Source organism: Balaenoptera physalus (assembly GCF_965194825.1).
Source record: "Balaenoptera physalus genome assembly, contig: HAP1_SCAFFOLD_387, whole genome shotgun sequence".
Lineage (NCBI taxonomy): Eukaryota > Metazoa > Chordata > Mammalia > Artiodactyla > Balaenopteridae > Balaenoptera > Balaenoptera physalus.
The window spans coordinates 447,625-460,470 of NW_028126298.1; the positions used below are offsets into that span (position 1 = coordinate 447,625).

The window sequence follows — 12,846 nt, forward strand, 5'->3', positions numbered from 1 at the left end:
CAGGCCCTGAATTAGGACGAACATCGAGGCCTTAGGTACGGACAGGGTCACAGCCTCGAGAGTAATTTTAGGCCCTTAGTTAAGGACAGCAGCAGGGCTGTAGTTATCATAAGAGGCACGACATTTGCTAGGGACAGGGTCAGGTTATGGTCTAGGGATAGTGTCAGGAAAGGACCTAAGCATAGTGTCAAAACCTTAGTTACTGAGAGTATCAGATCCTTATTTAGAACCAGTGTCAGGGCTTCAGGTAGGGACAGCATCAGAGCCTGACTTAGGGAGAGCGACAGGGCCTGAGTGAGGCCTAGAGTCAGGCCCTTAGCTGAGGACACTGTCAGGGCATGACTTAGGAACAGAATCAGCGCCTCTGTTGGATCAGCCTTAGGGTCTTAGTTAAAGACATGATCAGGGTCTGAGTTAGTCACAGCATCAAGGCCTGAGTTATGTAGGGAAAGCTTCAGGGCCTCACTTAGGGACAGCGTCAGAGCTTACTTCGGGAAAGTTTTAGGACCTTGGTAAAACATGGGTCAAGATATTAGCTCAGGATAATGTCAGGACTTTAGATATTGATGGCAGCAGCCCTTAGTTAGAGACAGTGTCAGACCCTGAGTTACGACTAGCATCAGAGCCTTTGTTAGGTACAATGTACGGGACTGAGTTAGGAGTAGAGTCAGGGCCGTAGTTAGTGAAAGTGTCTGAACCTGACTTAGGGAGAGCGACAGGGCCTGAGTGATGCTTAGCATCAGGCCCTTAGCTGGGCACACTGTCAGGGCATGACTTTGGAGCAGCATCTGCGTCTTTGCTGAATCAGCATTAAGGTCTTCGTGAAATACATGATCAGGGCCTGAGTTAATCACAGCTTCAAGGCTTCAGTTAAGGAAAGCTTCAGGGCCTGAGTTAGGGACAGCCTCAGGTCTTCACTTAGGGACAGCATCAGGGCTTACTTTGGGACAGTTTCAGGACCTTGGAAAGACATAGGTCAGGATATTAGCTCAGGATAATGTCAGGACTTTTGATAGTGATGGCAGCAGGGCCTTAGTTACAGAGAGTTTCAGGGCCTGAGTTGGGCCTAGCATCAGAGATTTTGCTAGGTACAGTGTAGGGGACTAAGTTAGGAGTAGTGTCAGGGCCTTGCTTAGGGACTGTGTCAGGGTCTGATTTAGGTGTACTGTCTGAGACCTAGTTAGGGACAGTGCTAGGGCCTGAGTTAGGATTAGTGTCAAGGCCTTATTTAGGGCCAATTTCAGGGCCTTAGTTTGGACTAGCATCAGAGACATTGTTAGGAATCGTATAAGGGCCTGAGTTAGGTGAACTGTCAGGGCCTTAGTTAGGAACAGTGTTAGGGCCTGAGTTAGGATTAGTGTCAAGACCTTATTTAGGACCAATTTTAGGGCTTTAGTTTGGAATAGCAACCGAGCCTTTGTTAGGTACCATGTCGAGGCCTAAGTTAGGTTTAGTTCCAGGGCCATTGTTAGGGACAGTATCAGGGCCTGACTTAGGAGAATTTCACGACCTTAGCCAGGGAAAGTGTCAGGGTCTTAGTTAGGGACATTATCAGGGCCTGAATTAGCAGTAGTGTCAAAAGTCCTTAGTGAGGAGAGTAAGGAGTATGTCAGGACTCAGGCCCTGACACTGTCCTCAACTAAGGCACTGACACTACTCGTAACACAGTCCCTGACACTGTCTCTAACTAAGTCCCTGGTACTACTCCGATCTCAGCACAGACCCAGTCCCTAACATAGGCCCTGACTCTACTCATACCTCAGAACTGGCACTGTCATTAACTAAAGCCCTGACACTATTCATAACTCATGCTCTAACACTAATGATAAATCAAGCCCTGGCAATATCCCTAACTAAGTCCCAGATACTATTCCTAAATCAGGCGCTGATACAATACCTAAGGAAGGCCCTGACATTACTCCTAACTCAGGCACTGAAAAGGTCCCTAAATAAGGCTCTGAAAGTATTCCTAACTGAGGCGCTGATACAATACCTAACGAAGGCACTGATGCTACTCCTAACTACAGCCCTGACACTACTTGTAACTGAGGCACTGACACTGTCCCTTACTAATGTCCTGACATTACTCCGAACACAGGCACTAATATAGTTCCTTACAAAGGCCCTGACACTACTCCCAACAGAGGCGCTGAGACTGTCTCTAACTAAGGCCCTGACACTACTCCCAAATCAGACACTGACACTCTCCCTAACTAAGGCCCTGACAGTACTCCCAACTCAGGCACTGACACTGTCCCTAACTAAGGGCCTGAAACTACTCACAACTCAGGCCTGACACTGTTCCTAACTACCGGTCTCAGACTACCCCTAACTCAGGCACTGACACTATTCTTAACACAGTCACTGACACTGTTCCTAACTAAGGTCCTGAGACTACTCCTAATTCTGGCCTTAACACTGTCTGTAACTTAGTCCCTGCTGCTAATCCCAATTCAGGCACTGATGGTGTCCATAACTGAAGGTCGGGCACTGCTCCCAATGAGACACTGACACTCTCCCAAATTAAGGCCTTGACACTACTCTTAAATCAGCCCCTGACACTGTCCATAATAAAGACCCTGACACTAATCCCAACTCAGACACTGACACTGTTCATAGCTAAGGGCGTGACACTACTCCCATCTCAGCCACTGACACTGTCCCTAACTATGGCCCTGACACTACACCCAACTCAGGCACTGGTGCTGTCCCTAACAAAGGCTCTGACACTACTCCCAACACAGGCACTGACACTCTCCCTAATTAAGGCCCTGACACTGCTGCCAACTGAGGCCCTGACATTGTCCCTAATAAAGACCCTGACACTAATCCCATCTCAGCCAATGACACTGTCCCTAAATAAGGCCCTGACGCTACTCCCAACTCAAGCACTGACACTGCCCCTTTTAAGGCCCTGAAACAACTACCAACACAGGCATTGACACTTTTGCTAAATAAGACAGTGAGACTACTCCCTACATAGGCATTGACACTGTCCCTAACTAGGCCCTGACTCTACTCCTAAGTCAGGCACTGAGAGTTTCCCTAACAACGGCCCTCACACTACTCCCAACTCAGGCACTGACGCCGTCCCTAAGTAAGGCCCTGATACTACTCCCAACTCAGGCACTGATGCTGTCCGTAACTAAGGCCTTAACACTACTCCTAACTCAGCCTCTGACACTGTCCCTAACATAGGCCCTTAAACTGCTCCTTATTTAGGCATTGACATGCTCCATAACTAAGGCCCTGAGACTACTTCTACCTCAGGCCCTGACACTGTCCCTAACTAAGGACCTGATACTACTCCCAAAATAGGCACTGAGACCGTCCCTAAATACGCCCTGAGAGTACTCCCAACTCAGGCACTGACACTGTCCCTAACTAAGGACCTGTCAGTACCCTTAACTCAGGCCCTGAAACAGTCCCTAACAAAGGCCCTGACACTACCACAAACTCAGGCACTGAGAGTGTCCCTAACTCCGGCACTCACAAAACTCCCAAATCAGGCACTGATGCCGTACCTGACTAAGTCTCTGACAATACTCCCAACTCAGGCACTGACACTGTCCCTAACTAATGCCCCGACAATAGAACCAACTCAGGCACTAACACTGTCCCTAACTAAGGCCCTGACACTACTCCCTACCCAGGCACTGACATTGTCCCTAACTAAGGCTCTGCACTACTCCCAATCCAGGCACTGACACTTTCCCTAACTAAGGCCCTCACACTACTCCTAACTCAGGCACTGACACTGTCCCTAACGTAGGCCCTGACACTACTCCTTACTTAGGCACTAACCCACTCCTTAACTAAGGCCCTGAGACTATTTCTACCTCAGGCCCTAACACTGTCCCTAACTAAGGCCCTGACACTATTCCCAACTCAGGCACTGACACTCTCCCTAACTAAGATTCTGACACTACTCCCATCTCAGCCACTGACACTGTCCCTAAGGCCCTGACACTACTTCCCACTCAGGAACTGATATTGTCACTACCTAAGGCCCTGACCCTATTCTCAAGTCAGGCACAGACACTGTCCCTATCTAAGCCCTAACACTACGGCCATCTCAGGCACTGACACTGTCCCTAACTAAGGCCCTGACATTACACCCAACACCGGCACTGACACTTCCGCTAACTAAGGCCCTGAAACTACTCACAACTCAGACCCTGACACTGTTCCTAACTACCGCTCTCAGACTACTCCTAACTCAGGCCCTACCACTGTCTGTAACTTAGGCCCTGGCACTACTCCCAAATCAGGCACTGACGGTGTCCCTAACTAAGGGTCTGACACTGCTCCCAATGAGACACTGACACTCTTCCAAATTAAGGCCTTGATACTACTCATAACTCAGGCCCTGACACTGTCCATAATAAAGACCCTGACACTAATCACAACTCAGGCACTGACACTGTCCCTACCTATGGTCCTGGCACTACACCGAACTCAGGCACTGGCGCTGTCCCTTACAAAGGCTCTGACACTACTCCCAACACAGGCACTGAAACTGTCCCTTTTAAGGCCCTGACACAACTACCAACACAGGCACTGACACTTTCACTAAATAAGGCAGTGAGACTACTCCCTACATAGGCACTGACACTGTCCCTAACTAGTCCCTGACACTACTCCCAACTCAGGGACTGACACTGTCCAGATCTACGGCCCTGACATTACTCCCAAATCTGGCACTGAAATTGTCACTAACTATGTCCCTGACACTACTCACAAGTCAGGCCATGACACTGTCCCTAACTACCACTCTCACACTACTCCTAACCCAAACCCTGACACTATTCCTATCACAGTCACTGACACTGCCCATAACTAAGGTCCTGAGATTACTCCTAACTCACGACCTGACGTTGTCACTAACAAAGACACTGACTCTAATCCCAACTCAGGCACTGACACTGTCCCTATCTAAGGCCCTGAAATTATTCACAACTCAGGCACTGACACTGTCCCTTACTAATGCCCTGACACTACTGCAAACACAGGCACTGACACTGTCCCTAACTAAGGCCCTGATACTACTCCTAACTCTTGCCCTGACACTGACCGTAACTTAGGCCCTGACACTACTCCTAATTCAGGCACTGACACTCTCCCTAACTAAAGCCCTGAGACTACTCCTAACTCAGTCCCTGACACTGTCCCTCACTAAGGCCCTGATACTACTCCCAACTCATGCTCTGACACTGTCCCTTACTGAGGCAATGATACTACTCCCAACTCAGGCACTAAGGCTCTGGATCATTGTGATGACAAGCACCATGGAGCATTGGGATGACAGGGGTCAAGAAGGATTGTGATGACAAGGGCATGGAGCATTGTGATCACAAGGGTAATGGAGCATTGTGATGACAAGGGGCATGGAACATTGTGATGAAAAATGGCATGGAGCATTGTGATTATAGGGGTCTTGGAGCATTGTGATTAGAGTGGCCATGGAGCATTGTGTTGAAAGGGTGCATGGAATATTTTGATGAGATGGGGCATGGAGCATTGTGGTGAGAGGGGTCATGGAGCATTGTGATGAAAAGGGTCATGGACACTGTGATGAAAGGAGTCCTGGAGCTCTGTGATTACAGGGGCCATGGGGCACTGAAATGAAAAGGGCATGGAGAATTGTGTTGACAATGATCTTGGAGCATTGTGATGACAAGGGCCATGGAGCATTTTGATTAAAGGGGTCATAGGGCATTGTGATGAAACAGGTCATGGATCATTGTGATTACAAGGATCATGGAGCATTGTGATGAAAGGGGCCATGGGTTATTGTGATGACAAGAGCCATTGAGCATTCTGATGAAAGGGGTCATGGACCAATGTGCTGAATGCTCCACAGTAATCAAAATGCTCCATGAGCCATGTCATCACAATGCCCCATGACCACATTAATCACAATGCTCCATGACCACATTTATCACAATGCCCCGTGACCCCTGTCATCACAATGCTCCATGATCGCTGTAATCACAGTGATCCATGACACCTTTACTCACAATGCTCCAGGACGCCTTTTAGCACAATGCTCCATGCCCCGTGTCATCACAACTGTTCATGACCTTGTCATCAAATGCTCCATGGCCCATGTCATCACAACGCTCCATGTACTTGTCATCACAATGCTCAATGGCCCGTTTACTCACAATGCTCCAGTACCCCTCTCATCACAATACCCCATGATCCCTTTAAACACAATGCTCCATGACCACTTTAATCACAGTGCTTCATGACCATTCTCATCACAGTTCTCCATGGCTTTATCATCACAATGCTCCATGACCCCTGTCATCACAATGATCCATAACCCCTTTCATTACAATGCTCCATAGGCCCTGTAATCACAGTGCTGCATGACCATTTTCATCACAGTGCTCCATGACCCCACTCATCACAATGTCCCAAGACCCCTGTAATCAAAATTCTCCATGGACTTGTCATCACAGAGCTCCATGAACCCTGTCATCACAATGCTCCATGATCGTTGTAATCACAATGATCCATGACACCTTTCCTCACAATGCTCCAGGATGCCTTTCATCACAATGCTCCATGCCAGTTGTCATCACAATGCCACATGATCCCTTTAATCACAATGCGCCATGGCCCTTGTCATCACAATGACCAATGATCCGTTTTATCTCAATGTTCCATGCCCCCTGTCATCACAATGCTCCATGATCCCTGTACTCCCAATGATCCATGACCACTTTCATCACAATGCTCAAGGACAATTTTCATCACAATGCCCAAAGCCACCTGTCATCACAATGCTCCATGGCACTTCTCATCACAATGCTCCAGGGCACTTCTCATCACAATGCTGCAGGACACTTCTCATCACAATGCTCTATGACCCCTGTCATCACAATACTCCATGATCCCTTTACTCACAATGCTCCATGACCACGTTCATCACAATGCTCCAAGACCACTTACATCACAATGCTCCATGACCACTTTCATCACGATGCTCCATGACCCTTGTAATCAAAATGCTCCAATGACTTGTCATCAAAACGTTCCATGACCCTTGTCATCACAATGCTCCATGATCGCTGTACTCACAATGATCCATGACACCTTTCCTCACAATGCTCTAGGACGCCTTTCATCACAATGCTCCATGCCAATTTTCATCACAATGCTCCATAACCCCTGTCATCGCAATGATCCATGACTCTTTTCATCACAATGCTCCATGACCCCTGTCATCATAATGCTGAATACACTTGCCATCACAATGCTCCATGGTACCTGTAATCACAGTGCTCCATGACCACTTTCATCAAAATGCCCAATGCCCCCTGTCATCAAATGCTCCATGGCGCTTGTCATCACAATGCTCCATGGCCCCTATAATCACAGTGCTCCATGACCCCTGTCATCACAATGCCCGATGATCCCTGTCATCACAATGCTCCATACCAGTTGTCATCACAATGCTCCATGGCGTTTTTCATCACAATGCTCCATGACCACATTCATCACAATGCTCCATGCCCCATGTCATCACAATGCCCCATGACCCCTGTCATCACAATGCTCCATGGCCCTTGTCATCACAAAGCTCCACGACCCCTGTCTTCACAATGATCCCTGACCCTTGTCATCACAATGCTCCATGATCCCTGTAATCACAATGATCCATGACCCCTTTCATCACAATGCTGCAGTACCACTTTCATCATAATGCTACATGCCCCTTGTTGTCAGAATGGTCCTTGCCTTTGTCATCACGTACTCCATGGCCCCTGTAATGCAAATGCTCCATGCCCTTCTCATCACAATGCTCCAGAACTCTTGTCATTGCAATTCTCCATGCCCATGTCATCACAATGCTCCATGAAAATGTCATCACAATGTTCCAGGACTCTTCTCATCACAATGCTCCATGGCGCTTTTCATCACAATGCTCAATGAATATTTTCATCACAATGCTCCTTGACCCTCTCAAAACAATGCACCATGATCCCTGTCATCACAATAGTCTATGGCCTTTGTCATCACAATTCTCTATGTCCCGTGTCATCACAAAGTTCCTTGATGATTTTCATTGCAATGCTCTTTTACAAATTACAGTGCTCCATAACCTCTTACATCACAATGCTCCATGGAACTTGCCATCACAATGCCACCTGTCCCATTTCATCACAGTGCTCCAGTACGCCTTTCATCACAATGCTCCACGTGGCTTGTCATCACAATGCTACATGATCCATTTCTTCACAATGCTCCATGACCCCAACTCGTCACAATGCCCCATGACCACTGTAACCACAATGATCCATGGCCCTTATCATCACAATGCTCCATGACCACTGTCATCACAATGCTCCATGATCGCTGTAATCACAATGATCCATGACACCTTTCTTCACTATGCTCCAGTACGCCTTTTATCACAATGCTCCACACCCCTTGTCATCAAAATGTTCAATGCAGCTGTCATCACAATGCTCCATGGCCCCTGTAATCACAATTCTCCATAGTCTTGTCATCAAAATGCTCCAGACCACATGTCATCACAATGCTCCATTCAGTTGTCATCACAATGCTCCATGACCAGTGTCATCACAATGCTCCATGGCCCTTGTTATCACAATGTTCCATCACGCTTTTCATCACAATGCTCCAGTGCCACTTTCATCACAATGTTCCATGACCACTTTCATTACAACACTCCATAATCAATTTGATCACAATGGTCCACGGCCCATGTCATCACAATTCTCCATAGTGCTGTTATTCACAATGCTCCATGACCACTTTCATCACAATGCTTCATGACCATTGTCATCACAATTCGCCATGTCCCTATCATCACAAAGCTCCATGACTCCTGCCATCGCAATGATCCATGACCCCTTTCATCACAATGCTCCATGACACCTGTCATCACAATGTTCCATATCTTTTGTAATCACAATGTTCCATGGCCCCTGCAATCACAGTGCTCCATGACCGTTTCATCACAATGCTCCATGACACCACTCATCACAATGCCCCATGAACCCTGTAATCACAATGCTAGGTGGCCCTTGTCATCACAATGCTCCATGACCCCTGTCATCACAATGCTCCATGATCGCTGTAAACACAATGATCCATGACACCTTTCCTCACAATGCTCCACATCCCTTGTCATCACAATGCTCAATGCAGTTCTCCTCACAATGCTCGATGGCCCCTGTAATCACAATTCTCCATGCCCTTTTCACCAAAATACTCCAGAACTCATGTAATCACAGTGCTCCATTCCCTTGTCCTCACAATGCTCTATGACCACTGTCATCACAATGCTCCATGGCCCTTGTCATCACAATGATCCATGACCCCCTTTCATCACAATGCCCCATGACTCTTGTCATCACAATGCTCCATGACCATTGTCATCACAATGTTCAATAATCCCTGTAATCACAATGATCCATGACCCCTTTCATCACAGTGCTCCAGTACTACTTTCATCACAATGCTCCATGCCCCTGGTCATCACAATGGTCCATGCCCTTGTCATCAAATGTTCCATGGCCCTTTTAACCACAATGATCCATGCACTTATCATCCCAGTGCTCCATGCCTGTGTCATCACAATGCTCCATGACCCCTGTAATCACAATGCTCCATGACCCCTTTCCTCACAATGCTCCAACACCTCTTTCATCACAGTGCTCCATTCCATTTGTCATCACAATGCTCCATGCCCTTGTCATCACAATGCTCCCTAGTGCTGTTATTCAAAATGCTCCATGACCACTTTCATCACAATGTTTCACGACCATTGTCATCACAAAGCTGCATGGCCCTATCTTCACAATGCTCCATAACCCCTGTCATCGCAATGATCCATGTCCCATTTCAACACAATGCTCCATGACCAGTTTCATCACAACGCTCCATAACCCATTAGATCACCATGCTCCACGTCCCTTGTTATCACAATGCTCAATAGCGCTTTTTAAAACAGTGCTGCATGACTACTTTCATCACAATGCTCCATGACCCCTTTCATCACAAAGCTCCATGGCCACTTTCATCACAATGCTCCATGACCCCTGTCATTAAAATTATCCATGACCCCTTTCCTAACAATGGTCCAATACCTCTTTCATCACAATGCTCCATTCCACTTGTCATCACAATGCTACATGCCCTTGTCATCACAATGATCCATAGCGCTGTTATTCACAATGATCCATGACCACTTTCATCACAATGTTCCATGACCCTTGTCATCGCAATGATCCATAACCCCTTTCATCACAATGCTCCGTGACACCTGTCATCACAATGCTCTATGATCGCTGTAATCACAATGATCCATGACACCTTTCCTCACAATGCTCCAGTACACATTTCATCACAATGCTTCACTTCCCTTTTCATCACAATGCTGAATGCAGTTGTCATCACAATGCTCCATGGCCCCTGTAATCACAATTCACCATGGCCTTTTCATCAAAATGCTCTAGTAATCATTTCAATACAATGCTCCATTCCCTTGTCATCACAATGCTACATGACCATTGTCATCACAATGATCCATGCGTCTAACATCAGAATGCTCATCGACCACTGTCTCCCAATGATCAGTGAATCCTCTAATCACAATGCTCCATGCACTTGTCATCACAATGCTCCAGAGCTCTTGTCAACACAATTCTCCATGCCCCTGTCATCACAATGCTCCAGGACTCTTGTCTTCACAATGCTCCATGGCGCTTTTAATCACAATGCTCCATGACCACTTTCATCACAGCGCTCCATAACTCATTTAATCACAATGCTCCATGTCCCTTGACATCACAATGCTCCATAGAGATTTTCATCACAATGCTCCATGACCCCATTCGTCACAATGGTCCATGACCATTATCATCACAATGCTCCATGGTGCTTTTATTCACAATGATCCATGACCACTTTCATCACAATGCTCCATGACCCCATCATCACAATGACCCATCACCACTGTCATCGCAATGACCCTTGACCACTTTCACCAAAATGCTCCATGGCCCTTGTCATCCCAATGTCCCATTACCCCTTTTATCTCAATGCTCCATGACCCCTTTCATCACAATACCTCATGGCACTTGTCTTCACCATACTCCATGACCCCTGTCATCACAGTTTTCCATGATCCCTGTAATCACAATGGTCCATGTCGCCTTTCATCTCAGTGCTCCAGTACCATTTTCATAACAATTCTCTGTGGCCCTTGTCATCACAATGCTCCATGGCCTTTGTCATCACAATGCTCTGTGAACCGTGTCATCACAAGGTTCCAGGACACTTGTCATCACAATAATCCATGACCACTGTTATCACCAGTCTCCATGATCCCTGTCATCTCAATGCTCCATGGCCGTTGTATTCACAATGCTCCATGGCCCCTGTAATCAAGGTGTTCCATGCCCTTTTCATCACAATACTCCCGAATTCTTGTCATCACAATGATCCATGACCATGACATCACAAGGCTCCGTGACACATGTCATCACATTTCTCCATGAACTTTGTCATCAAAATGTTCCATGGCTCTTGTCAGCACTATGCTCTGTGAGGCTTTTCATCACAATGCTCCAGGATAACTTTCATCCTAGTGCTTCATGCCCCCTATCATCCCAATGCCCAATGCCCCCAGTCATCACAATGCCCGTTAAACCCTATCATCAAAATGCTCCATGAAACCTGTCATCACAATGCTCCATGGCCCTTTTCATCACATAGCTCCATGACCTTTGTCATCACAATGATCCATGAACCTTTTCCTCACAATGCTCCAGTACCCCTTTCATCACAATGCTCCATGCCATTTTTCATCACAATGCACCATGTCCTGGTCAGCACAATGCTCCTTGGCCCCAGTAATAAAAATGCTCCATGTCCTTGTCATCACAATGCTCCAGATCTCTTCTCATCCCAATGCTCCATGCCCGTGGAATCACAATGCTCCAGGAACCCTGTCATCACAAAACTCCATGCCCTTGTCATCACAATGCTGCATGATCCCTGTCATCACAAGTCTCCGTGACTGCTGTCATCACAATGCTCCAGGACCAATTTCATCACAATGTTCCATGGCTTTTTTCATCACAATGCTCCATGACCACTGTCATCACAATGCTCGATGAAACTTGTCATTACAATGCTCCATGCCATTGTCATCACAATGCTCCATGGCCTTTGTAATCACAATGCTCCATGCCCTTGTCATCACAATGCTCCCGAACTCTTTTCATCACAATGTTCCATGACGCCTGTCATCACAATGCTCCATGGCCCCTTTCATCACAATGCTCCATGACCCCGTGTTCCCAATGTTCCATGAACTTTTCATCACAATGATCCATGACCCCTGTCCTCACAATGTTCCCTGCCCATGTCATCACAATGCTCCATGTCCCCTGTATTCACAAAGCTCCATGCCTTTTTCATCGCAATGCTCTAGAATTCTTGTTATCACAATGTTCCTTGACCCATATAATCACAATTCTCCATGACCCTTGTCATCACAATGCTCCATCGTGCTTTTCATCACAATGCTCCAAGGCAACTTTCATTACAGTGCTACATGCCCCCTGTCATCACAATGCCCAATGCCACCTGTAATCACAATTCCCCATGAGCCCTGTCATCACAATGCTCCATGGCGCTTGTCATTACAATGCTCCATGACACCTGTCATCACAATGCTCCATGACCCTTGTCATTACAATTCTGCATGATCCCAGTCATCACAATTCTCTGTGACCGCTGTCATCACAATGCTCCATGCCCTTATCATCATGATGCTCCATGGCCACTGTCATCACAATG

At 47.0% G+C, this 12,846-nt stretch overlaps 1 long non-coding RNA gene across 1 annotated transcript in view; it reads right to left on the minus strand.

The window, feature by feature from the left end:
* Positions 1 to 11,747, minus strand: part of LOC309653498 — a 38,482-nt gene extending 26,735 nt beyond the window's left edge. Inside the window, exons 1-2 of the long non-coding RNA XR_014259226.1 lie at positions 11,719 to 11,747; positions 7,551 to 7,626 (exon numbers count right to left, since the gene is read on the minus strand). This is a non-coding gene — a long non-coding RNA (uncharacterized lncRNA). The remainder of the gene's footprint in view (positions 1 to 7,550; positions 7,627 to 11,718) is intronic.
* Positions 11,748 to 12,846: the final 1,099 nt, after the last annotated feature.